This window comes from Dendropsophus ebraccatus, chromosome 1, assembly GCF_027789765.1.
Source record: "Dendropsophus ebraccatus isolate aDenEbr1 chromosome 1, aDenEbr1.pat, whole genome shotgun sequence".
NCBI classification, from domain to species: domain Eukaryota; kingdom Metazoa; phylum Chordata; class Amphibia; order Anura; family Hylidae; genus Dendropsophus; species Dendropsophus ebraccatus.
In genome coordinates this window covers 101420141-101443469 of record NC_091454.1, presented here as the reverse complement: position 1 = coordinate 101443469, position 23329 = coordinate 101420141, and the positions used below count along the sequence as shown (strand labels likewise).

Genomic DNA, 23329 nt, shown 5'->3' with positions numbered 1-23329 from the left:
TAAAACTAAGGACAGAGGAGAGAAAAATAAAGGAATAAAAAAAAAAAACTAGTGGAGGCACTGCTATCAGAATGCCCATCAGACAGTCAGGGCTCGTGGAGAGCAACAGGCAAAAGAGGAGGAGGTCACTACAAGTAATGAGCGAACATGTTCGTAAATTTTTGTATGTTCGTATGGCCATGATTTGTTCAATGATGGGAGTGGTTATAACATGCAAACATTTATCTCGCGAAGCACGCAACTGTGCAATTTACGATTTGCATCTGATAATCTGTATGCATGTACGTAACTCTTGACGGAAACATACGCAATGGCGTAATCAACGCTTTACTCCTGATAATCTGTAGGCATGTGCCTAAACCGAAATGTACGCTTCTACTGTACGCTTCCAGCAGGGGTAGATTTGGATCATGATTTATGCCTGCGATCAGGCATAAATCCTAATAAATACAGCGCTGGATGAGGCCATGCCTCCTCCTTGCTGCGCTACCCTTAGCCCCCCTGCCCACCCATTGGACAAGCAGGGGATACAGCAGGTGTATGCCAGGGAGAAGGGATGAATCTGCGCCTTCTTCCTGGCGTACACTTGTGGCGAGACCTTTGTTAATGTCCCCCAATGTGTTTTAATGCAGAACCTCTATTTTTGTCAAGTTCATAGTTTCCCTTTTAGTAGAGGTAACCAGATATCATGGCTTACCAAGAGAGTAATTTACCAAGGTGGGTTTATATGGCTCCCAGTGTGTTTCTTCAGCAGGCTGCTAAATGAAAACATTTTTTTTTAAATGCACCAATGTTGTCTATGGTCTGTGCTTCTGGTAGAAATAAACGAAGACGAGGTGGACACAGAGCTAAAAATAATTCTGTAAAACCTACATTAACCCCTTAAGGACCGGGGCAATTTAGATTTTTGCGTTTTCGTTTTTTCCTCCTTGTGCATAAAAGGCCATAGCAGTTGCATTTTTTCACCTAAAAACCCACATGAGCCCTTATTTTTTGCGCCACTAATTGTACTTTGCAATGACAAGCTGAATTTTTGCATAAAGTACACTGCAAAAGCAGGAAAAAATTCAATGTGTGGTGAAATTAAAAAGGAAAAACAACATTTTGTGTATTTAGTGAATATGTGTTTTTACGCCGTTCACCCTGGGGTAAAACTGACTTGTTATATATGTTCCACAAGTCGTTACGATTAAAACGATATATAACATGTATAACTTTTATATTATCTGATGGCCTGTAAAAAATTAAAACCATTGTTTACAAATATACGTTACTTAAAACCGCTCCATTCCCAGGCTTATAGCGCTTTTATCCTTTGGTCTGTGGGGCTGTGTCAGGTGTCATTTTTTGCGCCATGATGTTTACTTTCTATCGGTACCTTGATTGTGCATATACGACTTTTTGATCGCTTTTTAACATTTTTCTGAATTTGATGCGACCAAAAATCCGCAATTTTGCACTTTGGGATTTTTTTGCGCTTACCGTACGAGATCAGGAATGTGATTAATTAATAGTTCGGGCGATTACGCACGCGGCGATAGCAAACGTTTATTTATTTATTTATTTACTTTTATTAATAACCTGGGAAAAGGAGGGTGATTCAGACTTTTATTAGGGGAGGGGGCTTTTTATTAATAACAACAGTTTTTTTTTTAACTTTTACACTTATACTAGAAGCCCCCCTAGGGGACTTCTAGTATAAGTGCACTGATCTCTCATAGAGATCTCTGCAGCATAGATATGCTGCAGAGATCCATGAGATAGGCACTCGTTTACTTCCGGCTGCTGCAGCCGGAAGTAAACGAGTGCCGAGCCGGGGACGGCGCCATCTTGGAGCGGTCCCCGGCCAGCTTCAGTAACGTCCCAGACAACGTCCCGGAGGAGTGATCTCCCCACTAGACACCAGGGATGACGCTGCAAACGGTAATCGGATGCAGCTGTCAACTTTGACAGCTGCATCCGATTACTGTATTAGCGTGCACGGCGATCGGACCGTGCCCGCTAATACCTGCGGCCCCGGGCTACAAGCAGCACCCGGGACTGCCGCGGTTCAGAGCGGGGTCGCGGCGCGGGCCCGCTCTGAACGTCCTTAACGACCACAGGGCGTAAATATACGCCCGTGGTCATTAAGGGGTTAAAAGTTCTTAACATATGAAAGCGTATATAAGTAATTAAGAATATATCAAAATATACAGATGGCATGTTAGGAGACTGGCATACAAAAAAGAAAAAAAAATCAATGTGATGTGCACTCCAATTTCTCCACTTTTCTTCAATACCTCAGCAAGTCTTTTGTATGAAATGCAGCCCAGTTTTTCAGAAACAGATGAAGGATAAAGAAAAAGTTGTAAGTATGGCACTTAACGTTGATAGGCCTATAGAGTTTAACCTTTTAGACTAGCTATATGTGTTTTAAGGCAGCCGGTTCTTCAACTAGGCTGCTGTTTTATATGAGACTGTGGAGACTCAGCACAGTATAAAAACTAATAAAAGAAATTGGCAAAATTGCCATAAAAAACTTGTCCCACAAAAAAAATAAAAAAGCCGTAATATGGCAATGTTTCCCTGGGCAGCAAAGAGGCTTGATTCACCTCTGCCAGCCTATACCTGCCGCTATACTTGTATAGCTTTATAATTAATTAGGTCTGTGCACAATGGTGTAAAGAACAGATACAAATCAATAGAGCACTGTATTCAGGACACTAAGCCTTGGTTCCTGGTAGGCAGGTAAAAATGAGATATTTGTGCAAGAATAGGCGACAAAGGCTTGGCAGGCAGTCTATCTTCCTTTCCCAGGAGTATCAAACATTCATAGCAAAAAGTTTAATATATATTAAATGAAGGGGTCTACATCACATTCAAAAGTAGAACAACTTTAACTAGCGCTTTAGAATAAAATGTCAACTTATTGCACAAGTCAAGATAAAAAATGAATGCTAACAACCCAAGTGCAACCTACTCCCAGTCTAACATGTTTCAAGTGCATATACACTCTCAGTTATTGTCGCTGAGAGCACACATGAGCTCAAAACATGTTTAACTTTGAATAGGTCACACTCAGGTGAAGCTCATGCATTTTTTTTTTTATTAAATGTTTATTCATTTTTATAATACAATGTGAAACAAACAGAAATAATAAAAAAAAACTAAAAACCCTCCATTTTTCCCAATATTATGAGACTTTACCTAGGTTACCCAGATGCGCCCACACAGCTAGTTCCCTAATACAATTAGTCTGAACTGCATTAATAATCTTAGCTATCGTTGGCAATTCAGTACTCTTCCATTTCTGTGCTATTTTAGATCTGACTACAGTGAGAACATATACAGTCACAGAGATGTCACATGGGTCCATATTAGATAAGTTCATATGAAGAAGAGCAGTTTCAGGTCCCCACTCTAGCGGATACTTTAGTATTCTGCACAATAAAGAGTATATCTGCATCTATAGCGGTTTAATCACTGCACACAGTCACCAGATGTGAAGGAGAGTTCTCTCCTCTGAGTGGCATCTCCAACACAATCCCGAGCTTTTAGGAAACATCTTATTAAGTTGGTGTGGAGATAAATGCCATCTATATAATAGCTTACGCATTGCTACCACATGGGTAATACAGCAAGAACATTTATAGCTATAAAGATAAGTGTCCGCCCATTGTTCCTCTGAAAATGTCTTATGAGGATCTGACTCCCATTTCCCCTTAAATGGCAATAAAGACTTTTCATAAGCATCTGCACTGTAGGCCTGGGATATACCATGAGCTGTTTGAGTAGTGCTGTAAAAGAACTGCTCATACTTACTATCCGGGGCTGCCTGCCTAGTTGGTAAGGTCGCTACAAAATGACGTAGTTGCAGGTACTTAAACAAATCCTGCTTAGAAATAGAGAACTTTTCCACCAGCAAGGAGAATGGGTAAAGGCCAGTTTCATTGTACAGATCTTTTAAAGTTATTATTCCCTTCGCTCTCCAACTACCAAGATTTAAAGTGACACTGTCACCCCCTTTGTGCCTTCTGACATCTCTACACAGGTGTAAAGGGTAAATTTAGCGGTTTTCATACCTTATTTTATATCATACGTCATGGTGCTTGTTCAAGTAAAAAGTCATCTTTTATCAACTGCAGATTGTGTTAAGTGGGCGGGGCCTCATGGCATTAGCGCCACTTAGCCTCATCCACAACGTCACCATTGGTCCCGCCCCCTTGGTCCCATTGGTGGGCCGACCTAGAGGGGGTGGGGCCTAGACCTTTAGGCCAACCTTTTTCAATGGCCGACGAAGGAGCGGGGTCAATGGTGGTGTTTTGGGCAAAGTGGCGCTAATACTGTTAGGCCCCGCCCACTTAACACAATCTGCAGTTGATAAAAGATCACTTTTTACTTGAACAAGCACCATGACGTATGATATAAACTAAGGTATGAAAACCGCTAAATATACCCATTACACCTGTATAGAGATGTCAGAATGCAAAAAGGAGGTGACAGTGTCACTTTAAGTCTGGGATACTGTGTTGAATTACTTCGATAGGCAAATCTAAGTACCTAATGGGCAGGAGTGGAGGGCAGGTAGCCACAATCTTCCAGGTTTGTATAGCTGCCTTAATAGTCGGACATGGTGGTAGTAATACACCACCAGGGAGTCGAGACTTCCACAGTAAGGTCTTAAGATCTGTGACATTAGCTATTTCTATCTATATCCACCCACTGTTTGGATTGATCCATCAACCATAGGGATTTTAATCGGTCTAAAATTGCCACATGATAGTATCTCAGAATATTAGGGCAGCCTAACCCTCCATCCTTCGGTGGCAAACAAAAAATCTGTTCAGATACTCTTGCCTTCTGGCGGTGCCACACAAAACTCATAAGAATTTTCTGAAGATGACGCAGAAGGGTTTTTGGTAATGGAATAGGTAAATTCCTAAAATAATATAAAATTTTTGGCAGCATAATCATTTTGGAAACCAAAATTCGTCCTATCCATGAATTAGGTAATTTAGACAGTGATTTATTATCTTGCTGTAGTATGGCTGTCAATTTGTTGAGATTTGTTGATGCTAATTTAGATATGGGGAAGGTAAGGGTGATCCCTAAATAAGAAATTTGACACTCTGCCCATGGGAATGTATATTTCGCTTGTAATATTTGCTGAAGGTCACTAGGAATATTCATATTTAATATTAGAGACTTAGTATTATTAACTTTATAGTAACTAAGGTTCCCAAATTCTTGCAGAATGTGTACAATCTCTTTAAGAGATGCTTCAGGAGATGACATACATAGGATTACGTCATCAGCAAATAACCCTATTCGGTGTTCAGTATGGCCTATATTAATTCCTAAAACTGTAGTAGCTTCTCTGATTCTCTGGGCCAAATGTTCTATAACCATGGCAAAGATCAAGGGTGACAGTGGGCACCCCTTACAAGTGCCATTTGATATATAAAAGACCCTTGAAAGTGTACCTAAGGTGTACACTCTGGCCATTGGTGTAGTATATAATGCCATTATTGCTCTATGAATATCTCCCACAATGCCAAACCTACTCAGAACTTCACCTAGATAGCCCAAGTGTACCCAGTCGAACGCCTTCTCCGCATCCAATGTAAGGAGCAGAGAAGGCACCTCTTAACAAATCCTACCTGGTCGTTCCTTACAATGGTAGGTAAGATATTTAAAGTCTGCTAGACAAGATCTTGGAGTATATTTTTAGATCAGTATCAGAGTAGCGAGATTGGTCTAAAATTACTGGGGATATCAGGGGTCTTGCCTGGTTTTGGCAGAGTTACCACCAATGCCGCTACCATTTCCGGGGGAAAAGACCCTTTCTTGATAGCAGAATTAAAGGCTAGCACTAAATAGGGGACTAGTATTTTTTTTATGTACTTTGAAGTACTCATTGGTAAGGCCATCAGGCCACCGAGATTTTTTAGTCTTGAGTGATCTGATGGCCTCTATGACTTCTTCTTTTGTAATTGGGGCAGATAGTATGTTAGCCTGATCCTGAGGTATAACTGGATCATATATGTAAGGGATCCGAGTGCGTTATTCCCTTGCGTGGACTTGCTTAGCTAACACTGCCCCTGTTTTGTTCCCATGCCAATAATGTTCTAATTTCAGTTGGCAAGTGCTAGCTCATATTTATGGGCTTGGAGCTCATGCAATTTTGCAGTCCGTAATGATATCTCTTGTGCTCTTTCTCTATCAAATTTGTCCTTATTTAATCTATGTAGACCCGTTAACAACAGTTGAGTACGGGTCACTTCCAATATATACTGTCTTTTAAAATAAGAACCTTGTTTTATGAAGTGCCCTCTAATAGTCGCCTTATGGGCGCACCACAGAGTAATATCAGAAACCTGCAACTAGGGATGGTCCGAACCGAGTTCGGTTCAGGTTCGTACGAACCTGAACTCTCGGTAATGATTCCCGCTGTCTGCTCGCTCCGTGCAGCGGGCGGATCCAGCGGGAGGACCGTCTGGAAAACTGGGAAACAGCCATAGCCATAGGCTGTATCCCAGTTTTCCAGACGGTCCTCCCGCTGTATCCACCCGCTGCACGGAGCGGGCAGACAGTGGGAATCTGATGCCGAGCGTTCGGGTTCATTAATTTTTTTATCTGGATTTGTCAAAGAACTTTAGCATTTTAAATATTGTACTCTTTGCTGGTAGAAATGCATATCAGTAGCATGACGGCTTAGTGGTTAGCACTGTTGCCTTGCTGCACTGGGGTTCTGGGATCAAATGTCACCAAAAGGCGGCTCTTGATAATATTGTGTTATGTAAATAAGCCATACACATGAAGACACGGGCCGGATTATGGTTGCTGGAAACCATAGCATTTTATATCTGATGGTATCTGCAATCGCTGCAGTCTCTGTCAGTTACCTACAGTATATTATCAAATAAATTATTTTCCTGGAGTTCTGCATCTTATCATTTATATGTTGTAGGATTACACACCCCAGCATGTACAGGTTAGGAGTTGTAGACCTGGAATACGTTTACACTAGAGATTATGAACCTACAGGCAAGTTGGGGTTTTTTTTTATAGCCATTTTATCATATCACAAAGGCATGAGGTGCTAAAATATTTGTGTAAGACAAGTTGACGTTTCCATCTGTACCATTCTGAGGACATGTGACACCCTAATCAGTTTTTATTTATTTTTTTAATGAGGTGGTACAAATAAAAAACACAATTTAGCAGCTGTTTTTCATAATGTTTTCACGCCGTTTACTAAACGTTACATATGACATATTATCTTTATCAGGTTGGTACGATTTCAGTGATATCCATGTTATATAGCTTTTGTTAATGTTTATGACATTTATACTATAAAAACTTTTTGTGTCTTACATATCGTAAGAGCAGTAATATACATATATATATATATATATATATATATATATATATATATATATTTTTTTTTTTTTTGCCAATGGATTTATGTGGAGTTTTTTTGAAGCACAAACTGATGCTTTCATTGGTACACCTTTTGGGTACATGTGACTTTTTTACTGTATTTGTTAGGGTTAGCTTTTTTTTTTTTTACGTTGTTAATCGGGTGGGATTATTAATGTAACGGGTTAATAGACGGGGTCAGTACAGATGTGATGATACCAAACGTGTATTTTATTTATAGGGGGAACATTAATAATGGGGAAATGGGAAATGTGTATACTTATTTATTTATTCATTTATATTTATTATTTTAATTTATTTATGTTACTTGTTTATTTATCTGTGTATTCGTGTTTGTTTTTTTTAACTTTCACAGTGTATGAATTGTCAGTGTAACATTGATAGGTCATACAATGATCGGGGGGGGGGGGGGCAGCCTCTTCCCACCGCCAATCACAGCTAGAGACAGAGGAGGGAGGAAGAGAAAGCATGAAATCCGTGGATGTCATGAGGCAGTAATTCAAAGTTTTTCATGATATCCCCAGACGTCATATTGGGGTGAGGGGTTAAAACATGTATGTATTCCATCAGGGAACCCTTTTTCTGGCAATGCCCAAGGAGGGGGTGGGTGAAAACAATTACATCCATCTACCTCCCTGGTTTCGTCACTGCCACCTGCTTTCTGCTGCTCCAGTCCCCTAATGTGCTTCCAGGTCTTAAGACATGACGTTGCAGGGCTTGCTTAGCTATTCAGCATCTGTAGCGGTTTCCTGCCTCTGCTACTGAATGGCTGAGCAGGCCTGCGGCGTCCCACTGGGGGACGGCAGCAGCAGAATGTGGGTGGCAGTGCTGGGGAGACGGGGAGCTAAGCAGGTGTAATTGTTTCTATCCACCCCATTCCTGGGCATTGCCAAAAAAAGGGTACAGGTCAGAATACCCCTATTAAAATAACGTAATTGAAAACTGCTGGGTCTCCTTAAAAAATTGTGTCTATCTAAAAAATTGTCCATACAAATAATACAACACCTATACACTCTTTCAGACCCATCTGTGTCTGTAATTCCAAATAAAGTGAAGATGAAGATGCATACAGAAATATCAAATATTGACATATTGAACTATATTTTCATGTGTATTCCCTATTAAACACATCAGAGTCAAAATGTCTAATAGGTGAGTGATAGAATACGAAAATCACATTTTCCAGCTGTTGTTAGAGATGGAAGAGTAAAAGTAGGTCTTAATAATAAGTATATATTAAGGTTCATGTTAGAATGGATAAGGCATCTATTTCAGAGTAATGAAATGAGACAAAAAATAAACAATGCAGGAGGGAATCCTTTCCCTTAGGGAATTTTAATCTCACTGACATGGTAGGAGGCGGATAGACACCGCTGACAGCTATGAGCAGAGTGCTGAATTGAAGCAGATCTGTCACTCGCATTATACTGAATGGTGACAGCAGTTTATTATAGTATGTGTGACTTTGTTGCTAACATTAACCTTCACAAATATAGAACATTTTTAAAACCTTTTGCTATAAACTTTAAGAAATGTTCTTTTTATTTTATGAAATATAAACCATCTATTGCCATTTACCATACGTTATAAGGACACTTCTAGGTTTTAAAGGAATGACATTTGTCTTCTATTGTAAACTATCTCAATTATTTCTTAACCTGCAATAAAACGACAGGCATAAAGCACGCACTCTATGAATCTGATAAAAATGACACTAATTCATAAACACTTTATAGTACTGTAATAGTTATTGTTCAGTGGCACGGAAAAAGTAGTGTTATTTTTCCCAGAGGAATTTTTTGTTAACATAGTTGCATAAAAAGGATTTATACTGTCACCACTGCATTTCTTTCACAGCCCAGTGGGATTTGGGAAAGTATAATGAGAAATTTCTAAATATGCATGTATTCATTTTTCAGAACTACAATACCTTCCGAGTGGCATACATAATAACAAGCTAAAGAGAAAAGGTTTATGTTCTAAATGAACAAAATATTTCAAAGCTACATTATGAGATAAGAAGCAGGAGCAGCGTCAAAGGATTCAATATACTTGTTACCCAGGTGTTCTAACTACTTGCTGTTTCCTTCTTGGAACAACCATTGTGGGTGTATAAACTACTGTAGTTGGAACTTTCCGGAATGAATAATAATATCATCACCCAGTGTTTCTTGGGGTTTTTGCAGCTGCCTAAAAAATGACAGTGAGTGACAGAAGGATGAATTAACACTGATAACAATGTTTAACATTGTGCTGCATGATTACCTAAATTTCACCTATAACCCTTAGTTTTCCTTCATGCATGATTTAGAGAATAATCAAAATACATCCATAATACTCCATAAAAACTGCTCCTAAAACTGAGACACAGGTCACATAGCCTATTGCACCATTTTTTGTATGTTTTGATAAATTAAGGCTTATGGGTGCAGCACACACTTAAATGGGAATCTGGAAGAGCTCGGACACAATCCAATTTGCTGATAGTGTTACATGGGTCACAGCACCCTATTCAGCATGGTATCTGTAGCTCTTCTGTCCCTGTAGCAGAAGATGTGAAAAATCTTAGTATGACCAAGTGTCAAACAGGGATTGCAGTGCAAAGAAGAATTTGGTCTGGAAAAACAAGGTCTGCACCTCCACAATATATTCAATATTCTTTAAACAAATGCTGATTTGGGGTCAGCTCACCTGCTGTATCCGCTCTCGGTGCACGGCAAAGCCTGGAGCCATTCAACATTCAATATTCTTTATTTTAATCCAATCAAAAAGACAAAAAGTTAAAAAATCTTTAAAAACACACACATGATCCTACCACTGGCCCCAATAAGGCACAGTGACAAACTGATCCACCCCCCATATTAGTACAGAGAAAGCAAAAAATAATTAATAAATATAGCAATATAAAGTTCAAAAAAGTGTATGTAAACTATCTGACCCTATCATTAATTGCCACAAAGTGCAAGTTCATATAATGGAATAGAACAAAACTATATCCTGGTGAGAAAAAGAAATAAACAATATACAATAAAGTGAGAAAATATATATAGAAAAATATACAAACAGATAATGTAAACAATCACATACGCTATCTCACAGACGGATCAGGCAGATTAACCCTATGCCTTCTGTCACGTGGACTTCATCAGGGATCCCTGGGGTAATACTTCTTTAGGGAAATTTATATACACATATACGTGTGTGTGTGTAAGGCTGGCTGGGTTTTTAGAATTATACCCTTGCACCTCCTGTAAGAAGAGTTAGGGTATTATTAGCACAATGCTGCCACAATTACTGCTAAAATTATACGGCAGCTAACCACAGCATGCTAGCATGGTTATGCCCACGTGCAGTTGCTTCTTTTTTGTAACGTGAACTAGAATGTCACCTTAACATGTAGCCACAACCATCAAGAGCTACCTGTACCTGTCTGGTGCTATGATCCTCAAACTTGATGGGTAAAACTAGCAAGTGAATGTGTTTAACAATAGATATCCACTCACTACATAGAGGTGGTAAGGCGAGTTATGATGCATTGCTACTCACCCACCTAGACTAGCAGTTGCTAACCCAGAGGCATGACATACATACTGTATGCTTTGCAGCCAATTTTATGGACGCACATTCTTTCCATCTGGCCTCTTTTTAAACATGGGTTAGAGGGGTTTAAAATCTAACTATCAGTATGTAAGCATAATGCCCCTCACCAAAAAGATAACCATTTTTAACTTTACATTGGCATAGATCTTTTACATTAAATTTATTGCATTGTCCTACTGTACCATTCCTTTAAAATTGTGACAGAAAATTAATAAATCTTGATTTGTGCTGTACTTTGGCTAGAAGTGATGTTTCCCATAAATGTTGTTATTATTATCATCGGAAGTCAATACTAAATTTATTTTTTCGGAGATCTGTAGGTGACCATTCTGTCATTAAACTGCATAAATGTAACATAAGGGGTAGTGCTTAGATATTCATATGTTACCAGAAATGGTTCACAAATATATAGTCCAAATATGTAGACAGCATGGGCCCCCATGCAGGGATTGCAGGAGCAGTACTGACAGCCAGGCCCCCTCTGTATCTAACAGGAAAAGAGAAACCTCAGTTTCTGGTAGATTAAATCTTTACATGCCATAATCTGATGGAGACCGCAACATACTGTATAAAGTGTATACTTATCTATCAGCATCTGGAAGACAAGATCACTGATGCCGATGGGTCCTCCATGGCAGCCACGGGGCCTTGTTAGAACCCAAGGGCTGCTATGGATTCCTGAGTTCCCCGCAGGGTACATTGCCTGACATGCTAAATACAGGCTGCAATGGACTAGAACAGTTTTTAAATAAAAAGTATATATTGTGGTAAATACTTGTGATCAAAATATTTTAGTAATATCTTTGTTGGCCAACAAAAATTGTTAGAATTGTGAGCTTTTGCGATTCAAAATATCACTTCGTCAGACAAGTTCACAAATGAATAAACTTGTCTGAAGAATCAAATGAATCAACTTGTCTGACAAAGGGATCTTTTGAATCCTGAAAGCTCACAATTCTAACAATCTTTTGTTGGCCAATAAAGGTATCACTCCTAAAATACTTTAATCACAAGTATTTATCACAATATGGATTTTTCTGGCTAACACGGTACTATACAATATATTTTTTTTCTAAAAAAAAACAAACAAAACAAATAAGGAGAAATAAAATAAACAATACATTTTCCCTTTCCTGATCTTGAGATAGGGAATTAGGGTGATGTGGCAGGCCTGTGCAGCCATTAAGTGGCTGTAGCAGTTTCCCACTGGGCATTGCCGAAAAAAAGGAGTTCCAGGTAAAATACCCCTTGAGGGAAAAAATGTGTAATGGGGAGAGGTTAATTATTTCTTTTATTATTTTAAATTATATTAAAATCTCTGGAAAAGTGTCTGAAATTCTCACATTATTATTATTTTTAAATCCTGTAATGTTGGAATAGCAGCTGTTTTTTTTTATATACTATGTACACTAGGGATAAGCAACCCAAACCGTAACGAACCAGATTCCTTACAAACTTTGCAAACAGTTCTGTTCGTCACCAAACCGAACTTTGAGAAAGTTTGTGACAAATCTGGTTAAAATAACAATAACAAATAATATCACAGAAAAGACCAGGATACAAGGGATTATTACTCCTTTAATCCCTTGTATCCTGGTTTTCTGTGAATATCAAGAAGTGTGACGTCAACCCTGTTAGGGTGAGACCTTAAATTAGTCTCCTCAGATATACCTGGGTGCTGCCTAATCAAAAATGTAATGTGACAGCTGTCTGTGAGTATCAACCAAGACACGTGAAAGCAACTTCAGTGTTCAAGCTTATCGAATTTATTAAGTGAAAATCTCTCAGTTTATATCTTTACAAGAAAGCTTCAAAAAATAAAACAGGAGAACCCCGTTTAGCCGTAACCCCCCCAAAAAAAGTAAAAAAAAAGTAAGAAAAAAAAAAAACTGTCAAAAAAAGTCCAATTACTGTCCCAGCAAAAAAAAAAAAAGTCCCATCAGCTGTCCCATCACTGCACAGTTGTGTAGAAAAATGTTGGCGACTCCCACTATTGTAGCTGCAATTATTCAGCCGTTATAGCAAGGTTTGTTTTAGGTTTGGTTCGTACGAATCCGAACTTCACGGAAGTTCGCCGGATCGAACCAAACCGAATTTTTCAAAAGTTTGCTCATCCCTAGTGTGCACTATTAGCTGCTTTTCCATAGGATTAAATAAGACACATTATAAGAATAAAAGGACTACTTTTTAACCTATTTGATAGCAAGTTTTATGTCCATTTTACAGAGTGTGAACTTAGCAGAAAGATTGAACAAGCTTTACACTAACATGGCTGCATAAAAATAGCATGTAGTGTCTGTGTGGTATCTGTTCTTATCAGTTTCATATCTGATACGTCCCCTATCTGGGGCTCATATATTAAATGGATTTTTAGAACAGGGACCTGGAAAAAGAGCTTACCCTGTCCTCTCTAGGCATTGACCTGGTATTGCAGTGCTGTCAGGTTTAAAAAAAAAAAAAAAAAAAAAGCTGCATAAAAATAATAATCTACATTGTTTTTAACATGATTAATCTCCACTCCATGTACAGTAAGTTAAACATTCCAGCTGGATGTTTTAGGCAGCATCTGTACATACACACGATTCCCCATACATCATAGGATGTGGAGCTCAAAATGCATTTGATAAAAAAATTTCTTTCTCTGCAAACTTAGTGGCTTCTAATTATTTTCATTGTGATTCAGCTTGTGCTACACGGCAAATGTCCAGATGATTTTCCATGTCACAGAATCAATGTGCTAAGAGTTTAGATTCAACATCTGTTGCTGTGCAGTAAGATATTATATATGCCAACCTAACACCAGAAAAAAGTCTCCACAAATATTAAAACTGTCTGTTTCAATTGAGTCAGCGAAGTTGGTCTTGTATCTTATTCTAAATCTAATTAGGACATTTCAAGTTTCCAGATGGATAGTTTGCTTTGCCTATAATTTTCAGTTTTCAAGACTAATCATTTTTATCCTCTGGTTCTTGCAATTAAATCTGTCTTCCAATAAGACTCAATCATGCCCCTGCCTGAATATTTCAGCATTGTATGTAAAATGAGCACACAGCATACACTGTACTGAATAAGCCTATTTTGTTTCTTTACTAGACATATCTTTACCAAAACTGTTGTCTTACATTTATACAGTAGGACATGTTTCCATTTATTACAGAATAGAGAGATCTAAACATTGCAGAAAATAATTAATATAGTTATAGTGAAGCCTGTTTAAGATATAAACCATATACTGTATTTTATGTATCAGTATAATCCCCCCCCCCCAAAAAAAAGGAAAAAATAAGAAATAACATAATGGGGCTATACAGTTAGGTAAAATATACGATTACCTCCCCCTCCTAGAGTCTAACAATTCATTCCATACATGTCATTACTAGAGATGAGCGAATACGATTCAATCGAGTAGGTATTCGATCGAATTCAATCGAGTAGTGAGGCGAGTACGCGGGAAACATTCAAAAGCCCTTCCATCGCAGTTGGTGCTTTTTTGAATCCAATAACTATGCAGGGAGGCCGTGAGGGACCCTGGGAGTACGCACGCAGCGCGAAAACGGCGTTTATCCTCATTGGATAGCTAAACCACATGAACATGAATCTTAAATACTTGGCTAAAATCAAGCGAAAAAGTCATCTCTGAATCAAAAGCACTTCTCAGTGCTAAGAAATAGATGATATAACGGCAGCATCAGCATCAGCAGGTGTATTCATTCCAGCACCCTGTGTGTACAAGTGACTTATAGTGTCCCTGTTTAACACCACTAAGGGCACGTTATACATATTGTTCCAGTAGCCCACTAAGGGCACTTGATATATACTGTTTCAGTAGCCCAGAAAAAGGCACGTCATACATACTGTTCCAGTAACATTCCTACAGCATTACGCGTGATACGTGTGAATAACATGATGCTCTGCGGATGCACATTGGAGTCATGTATGTAACACTGCGCAAGAAATACGAACGAAATGTGTGAACATTGCCATAAATGTTCGTAAAGCGTTCGCAAATATTTTTCCTTCGCAACTGCAGAGAGTGGCATTATACTGCTATTTTGGGGTGTTGGGTGCACCCAGGCATGCTCCCCCTAATGTCCCAGTGTCATTCCGGAGGTGTTTGCATCATTTAGGGAGGTTTCATAGGGGACTTGGTGACCTCCAAGTGGTCCAATTTTGATTTCCAAGTGCCGCAATTTTTTTTCCCATAGACTATAATGGGATCGAATACTCGATCGAATAGTCGCATATCGGTGCCTATTCGATTCAAATTCTCGAAAGTTGAATATTCCACTACTCGCTCATCTCTAGTCCTTACCTTATCTTTCTACTTCCCCCAGTTGTAAGCATGTTGTTTTCTGCTGAAGACATAGAAAACTGTGTAAGAGCTGCTGAGTCTGTCTCTGCTTTCAACCCCCTCCTTCCCCCTCCCTTCAGATGATTGACCTAAACAAGTCCCTATTTGCAACATTGAAGCAAATTTTGAATGAAGGGAGTTAGTTCAGCATCTTGACCTCAGATTAACCCTCCCAGTATTACAAAGAACATACAATGTTGCAAAAAAAAGCCTGCCAGTCTGGAAGTGAGGAGGGGTTAGAGAAGAGACGGACTTAGCAGTTCAGATACAGTTTTCTATGTCTTTAGAAAAAAGCAGCATTCTCTGAAGGGAGGGGGAGGAGGGAATTGAGAGCAGCCTGCCAGTCTGAAAGGGAGGAGGGGTTAGAGCAGAGAGAGACTCAGCAGCTCTCATATAGTTGTATATGTCTTTAGCAAAAAAACAGTATGTTGAAAGAAGGAGACATGACATGTAAATGATTTATTAGTTTCCAGGAGTGGGGATGATTCCACATATGTTTTTCCTAACCGGATAACCCCTTTCAGGTGACATACTCACCAGCTCCGATCCCCCGCAGCTTCCATTATGGTCCTCGCCTCTCACAGCTGCTTCTCAGTGACACCTTGATACTTGTGAAACTGTCCACTAAACTGGGGCCAATGCTGTGGCCAGTGTTTGACTCAGTTGACAGTTCCTGAAATGTTGTTATGTTACAGAGGCCTGGAAGAATGGTGAGCAGCAGGAAATGGAAGCATCAGAATGGCAGCTGTGGGGGATCAGATTTTTTTCTTCTTGTCACCTTGAGCTAATTTAAGTTATTTTTTTCAACAACCTCTTTAATTTCCCCAGAGATATTTTAACTTTTCAAAACTGTGGCAACTGTAAGCTTTCTGTACAAACTGTTTTTGAAAACTGTCTAAAGTAAAAACAGTTTGTGTTGCCCATAGAAACCAATGATAGGGCAGATTTACATTTTCAGGAGGAGAATATGAAATCAAGTTAAGCTTTGATTGGTTGCTAAGTGATTTATTTTAGAGAATTTCACAAACCTTTCTGTCAACCAATAAGGGATGCAATAATGAAGGACATTCTTATGTTGGTTTGTATTGTTGACAGTATTTTATCCATTTACTTAACCCCTTTAGAGAGGGTTTAGAGAGGGGTCATACTGTGACCCCGCTGTGAACAGCGCAGATCCTGGCTTCTATCAGCAGCCGAGACCCGCAGCTATTAGCCAGCGTTGCTGGTTGCTGCACTTGACTAATTAGCCATTTAAATGCCACTGTAAAAACTGACCTTCATTAAAATAGTTTAAACGAAAGTCTTCCCTGGTGTCTACTGGCAGGATCGCCCACAACCCAGCACAATGCGATCTCAGAGGGATTAGCGTTGCAGCACCTCAGCGCCGCAGTGATGCTGAACCCAGCTAAGTACTCAATTTCTACAGGCTCCAGCAGCCCATAGTAATCGAGCACTGATCTTGGTGATCAATGTACTGCATTGATCTCTATGAGAGATCAGTATAGTTAGCATAAAAGTCCCCAAGGGGGACTACAAAGTACAAAAAAATCATATAATAAAAGTTTTACTCGCCCCCTTCCCATTTTATAAATAAAACTATACAATTAGGGCATTCCTTAACAAAAGAACCTTACAAAGTGCAACGTTGCTGATTTTTAGTCACATCACATCTGGAAAAATTGTAATAAATAATAAGAATAATACATGATCAAAAAGTTGCATATATGCAAGCAAGGTATAGATAGATAGTACAGATCATGGCACAAAAAAGACACCTCACACAACCCCGTACACCAAAAAACAAAAGTGTTATAAGGATGGTAATAGAGCAATGTTGAGTTTTAAAAAAAAGTTTACATTTTTTAAAATCACTTAAATAAAAGTTATATAAGTTGAATATCATTGTAATCATACTGACTTGAGGAACATATATAACGTGTGAGTTTTAGGGTGAACAGCCTAAACACGAAACCCCCCAAAATGAAACTAAAATAGTTTTTTTTCCAATTTCACTGCGCAAATATTTTTTTCTTATTTCGCAGCATATTTTATGGAAAAATTAAGTCTGTCATTGCATTGTACAATTATTGTCACAAAAAAATAAGGGCTCACGTGGGTTAGTAGGTTAAAAAAATGCAAGCACTTTGGTTTTTTAAACACCAGGAGGAAAAAAAGAAAGTGCAAAAACTAAAATTAGCCTGGTCCTGAAGGGACTATGTATATGTATGTAAATGTATGTACAGTATATTTATTTACTATAGCACTTGGTCCACACACTTTAATAAACCATTTCCCCCAACACAATGTATATTAGAACAATGTTTAGTCCAAATCAGTGTTGTAGTTTTATCGGTACATCTGTCCTTATTATATGTTTTGTCCATATTATCCTGAATGCTGTCCTCAGTCTTGTACAGTGAATGAAAAGAATCTGTCTCTTTTTTTTGCTCAGAAACAATGACATGTTGGGAAGAGCCATCAGCAGTTAACATGTAGGTAGATAGCTGCCTGTGCATTTAACCTTGTCTCGATGTGTCTCCACACCTCCTAAAAGTCACAATTTTGAGCTGCTGTCCCATGAGTAGGACAGCTAATATGTGAAGTGTGTTTCAATGTAGTTTAAGGGGATGTTTTTGGACATAATTGTTTCCTGACATCAACTGTTAGGGCATATGCCTGTGTGTGCGCAGCTGGGGAAACTGCTCATCCATCCTATATTTTACAATCCAGCTTAGGTAGTGACATTACTGCTCAAAAGAGAACTTGCGTAGATAGATGGGGAAAGCAAAGCTTTTACATTTATTTTTATTCTTAACATAAATTTAAAAATACGAAATATCGCAATTGAGCTTTCATTGTCATTTTATTGTGGAAAGCCAAAAACTAAATTCTGTGCATGGGACTTAAAAATGATAAAAGCCTGTCTGCTTAAACATAATCCATTGGAAACAGTGATACAGTAGCTATTTGTTTCGACAACTGCATGTAACCCAGCTATAAAGCTGACAGAATTACTTGGGCATTGTTGAGATAATGTGGCTGGTGCAGTGATAATGAGTCAATCCAGGAAGTTGGAAGAAGTGAGAAGGGTTATATGAATTTTATTTTCACTTCCTTTGTAGAAGTAGTGAAAAGGTCAGATATAAGCTGCTGAAGATTTCCTCCCTGTGGTGTATTGCCTTTTTTTCCTTGAACACTGAGAGCATATCATTTATGTCTATACCTTAACACAAATAGCAGAGTAAGCTGATCGAGTAAATTATTTCTATTGCATGTGTTTAAAAAGTGTTTAATTTCAGTCCGAATATTTTTACCAAAGCTTTTAAATAATATATTTACAACATGAGCGCAGTTTATGTGTAGTATATACATAGGGAAGAGTTCATATTTCATGTTATTTCTTTTCATAGCTAGAAGATTTTTGTGCTCAGTATTGTTTGTGTGTTAATTTATTCTGATTTAGCTGAAGACAGCTAAAATTGGTAGAGGCAGGCCCGGACTGGTAATCTGCCTAAAAGAGCAGATTCCCAGTGGATTGCTTTCTTTTATGACACAGTGGGCAGCAATAAGTTGCAGTTCCACTTTCTCCTTTTTTACTAGTTTTTATACGCTGGATGCCAGCAAGCGTCAGGACTTTGTATGCAAAGGCCACATCACAGGTAAAGTTCTCAGGCTATTTAGAAATTAGGTCTGTATTAGTTTAGTGTGTCCTTTCTGGGGTCTGTATTCATTTAGGGCATCTTGTCTGATGTCTGTATTAGTTCAAAGGGTCTGGTCAAGAGTTTATATAGATAGTCTGATCTAGGTTTTAAAGTGTAAGTGGTCTGGGGTCTGTATTAGTTTTGTGGGTCTGGATTGAGGTCTTTGTTTTATAAGGGGGTCTAGTCTGGGATCTGTTTTGGTTTAGATGTTTGTTTGGGGTTTTGTATTTATTAGGGGTTTAGTTCTGGAGGTTTGTATTTTTAAGGGAGCAAGGGTCGGTATATTAAAGGGTCTGTCATTAAAGGGGGACATTGTAGTTATGGGTGACTTCAACATGCTGGATGTTGATTGGAATATCCCTTCTGCACTTACATGTAAAAGCAAGAATGTAATGGAGGCCCTTACAGGGGCATCTCTAAAACAGCTAGTGAAGTCACCTACCAGAGGAGAGAACATTCTAGATTTAGTATTTACTAATGAGGATCGGGTGTCTGAAGTTAGAGTGGAAGAAAATCTAGGTTCCAGTGACCACCAGTATCTATGGTTTGACGTACAAACTGACTACGTCCAATCCCATACTACAACAAGAGTATTGGATTTTAGGAAGACAGATTTTAATAAAATGGGGGAGTATTTAGATAAAGAATTAAGAGGGTGGGATAAAACATCGGGAGCGAGCACTCAGTGGGCAGAATTAAAAAATGCCATATTAAAGGCAACTAGACTATATGTACGAGAAGTTAGCAAAAGTAAAAGGAAGAAGAATCCATTATGGTTTACTAGAGAGGTTAAGGCCATTGTAAAAGGAAAAAAGGCAGCGTATAGGAAGTATAAGGAGACTGGGAATGAAGCTGACAGAGAGACGTATACAAGTATACAAAAGGAGGCAAAGCAGATTATAAATGCTGCTAAAGCCTCAAAAGAAGAAGAAATGGCAAAATCTGTTACTGCGGGGAATAAAACCTTCTTCAGATATATAAGTGACAGGAAGAAGAAGAAGAATGGCTGCAGCATTACTAAAATAAGTAATGGGGAGAATACGTTTATTGATGGAGATAAGGCGGTCGCTGACTATTTGAATAGTTACTTCTGCTAAGTGTTTTCAGAAGGCGGCCTTCACAATCACAGGATGTCTGGACACAGCACTGCCTACAGCTATATGGGTTCGGCTCCAGTATTTTCAGAGGCTGAAGTTGCAGAGGAACTTGCCCGTTTAAAGCTGAATAAGGCGATGGGTCCAGATGGGATCCATCCCAGGGTTCTTAAAGAACTCAGATCTGTGATTGCTGCCCCCCTGACAGATCTGTATAACCAATCCCTGCTAACAGGAGATGTCCCGGATGATTAGAGAGCAGCCAATGTTATACCAATCCACAAGAAGGGGAATAGAGAAGAGCCCAGTAACTACAGGCCAGTGAGCCTGACATCTGTAGTAGTGAAAATGATGGAAACTCTTCTAAAAAAGAAGATAACGGATCACCTAAGAATCAACAATTTGATGGATCCAAACCAGCATGGCTTTACTGAGGGCCGATCATGTCAGACTAATCTCATTGATTTCTTTGATTATGCCACAAAAGTGCTGGATGAAGGTGGTGCTGTGGATATCGCCTATCTGGACTTCAGCAAAGCTTTTGATACAGTTCCCCATAAAGAGCTGATAGAGAAGTTGGAGAAAATTGGACTAAACCCCTGGATAGTTCAGTGGATTTGTGGTTGGCTGAAGGATAGATATCAGAGGGTTGTTGTTAATGGTGTATATTCTGAGCAGAGACTAGTTACAAGTGGTGTGCCACAAGGGTCTGTTCTGGGTCCTATTCTTTTTAATATGTTTGTAAGTGACATAGGAGAAGGGTTGGTGGGTAAAGTTTGTCTGTTTGCTGACGACACAAAAGTGTGCAACAGGGTGGATATTCCTGGAGGTGTCAGTAATATGGAAAATGATTTAGCTTTGCTAGATAAGTGGTCCAAACAGTGGAAATTGAAGTTCAACGTTTCCAAATGTAAAATAATGCACTTGGGGAGGAGGAATCCTCTATCCGAGTATCACATCAGCAGTACTGTGTTGGAAAAGACTTCAGAAGAGAAGGATTTAGGGGTAATGATTTCTGACAGCCTTAAAATGAGTCACCAGTGCAACCAGGCGGTGGGGAAAGCAAATCGTATGCTGGGGTGTATAGCTAGAGGTATAACCAGTAGGAAGAGGGAGATTGTGATCCCGCTGTATAGAGCTCTGGTGAGGCCACATCTGGAATACTGTGTCCAGTTCTGGAGACCTCATCTAAAAAAGGACATTGATAAAATAGAACGGGTCCAAAGACGGGCTACAAAAATGGTGGAGGGTGTGAGGCATAAACCATATCAGGAAAGACTTAAAGATTTGAATCTGTATAGTCTGGAGGAAAGACGGGAAAGGGGGGACATGATTGAAACCTTTAAGTATGTTAAGGGACTAAATAAGGTTCAAGAGGGGAGTGTTTTTAGTAAAAAACTGAGCTGAAGAACAAGAGGACACAGTGAGAGGTTAGTTGAGGGAAAGATCAGAAGCAATGTAAGAAAATATTATTTTACTAAAAGAGTAGTAGATATCTGGAACAAACTTCCAGCAGAGGTGGTTGGTAAATCTACAATAACAGAATTTAAACACGCCTGAGATAGACATATATCTATCCTAAGATAATAAGAAAGAAAATAATAAAAGGGCAGACTAGATGGACCCAGTGGTCTTTTTCTGCCGACAATCTTCTATGTTTCTATGTTTCTATGTATTTATTTATGGGCCCACCATATAATAAATTTTTGGATATTTCTATAGAGGCTAAGAATGACTACAGAACAGGAAACTCTGCAGATATTGGCAGAAGTCTTCATGAAGGTCTAGGTCAGAGAAGAAAAGGAACAGTGAGCTTCAATCAGAGAAGATGTCAAATGTGAAATTACCAGATTAGAGATCCCTCCTGATAATGACAAAATTATGGAGAATTTTTACTTAGATTTTTTGTGGCACTGGTACGCAATAGAAACTTTTCAAAGTGTTTTTTGTGATCAGCTACTCAAATTACATAAGATACACTCAAAGCTTTACAGCAAAATCTTTCTTATCCAGTGTAATTTATATCAACTAGGGAGCTACTGCTGTAGTGCAAAGCTATAACACTTGAGCTGCATGGAATGTTGTGCACCGAAGCTGTCACTGAATAGATAAAATCAATGGGGGAGATATATCAAACAAGTGACACTGGCTCAGTCACCCCTAGCAACCAATCAGATTCCACCTTTCATTTTCCAAAGAGTCTAGGAGGAATGAAAGGTGGAAACTGATTGGTTGCCGGGGGCAACTGAGCCAGTTTCACTCTACACCGTGTTTGATAAATTCTCTATAAAAAGTCCTCCTGTTGTCTAGGTCCAATTGACAACTCTGGTGTTACCAGTCCCCTTGTGTGTGGGGTGTTTCCCTACAATGTCTGATACTGACAATAATAAGTTTACTGTCAGACTGTATAGTGACAAGCCCTTTAACACAACCAATACATGGCCAGGTGGAAAAACAGAAGTCCACGTTAGGTCACCTATAATTGTTGTTTAGGTAATTATCTTTTACTATTTCCAAAAATCCGCTTCCTTTGCTGGAACTGCAGGTTTCTGCTTTCCAGTTTATATTTGGGTAGTTAAAGTTCCCCATAATAATGACTTCACTCTGCTTCGATGTCACCTCCATTTGTCTTATAAGGAGATTTTCTGCTTCTTCCACTATACTTGGAGATTTATAACTCACTCCTATAAGAATTTCATTATTCTTCATCCCTCCCCTTATTTCCACTCAAAGAGACTCCACATTATCATCGCATATATCCTCCCTCAGAATGGGCTTAAGGCAGGATTTAACATATAGACAGACCCCTCCCCCTTTCTTATTTTTATGGTCATTTCTGAACAGACTATAAACTACTCACAATCCATCCTCTTCTGCTCTTTTTCCCTCTTCCTGCTGCAACCTACTCTCCACTATACGCACAGCCGTCTGCCCACCTTCAGGAAATGATTCACCCTATATATAGAGAGGGAGGTGCTGACATCGCAGTGGGGCTTGCAGGTAATTGAATAGGGCCCAAGGGATTATGGCTAATCCTTTGCTTCCGTCAAGAGACAGTACTGTAAACTAACATTTGCGTCCAACATCTTGGCTGACATGCTTAGCGAATTTGGTAACAAATCGCTGTGAATTCGCTTTGCTCAGCTCTACATTTAATTTAT

At 39.0% G+C, this 23329-nt stretch overlaps 1 protein-coding gene and 1 pseudogene across 3 annotated transcripts in view; both read left to right on the top strand.

Annotated features, from left to right (window-relative positions):
- The window catches only part of IMMP2L (inner mitochondrial membrane peptidase subunit 2), an 816543-nt gene that overhangs the window by 697360 nt on the left and 95854 nt on the right, over positions 1-23329 (top strand). The gene's annotated exons all lie outside the window — the stretch shown is intronic.
- Positions 13305-13481, top strand: LOC138780511 (U2 spliceosomal RNA; annotated as a pseudogene).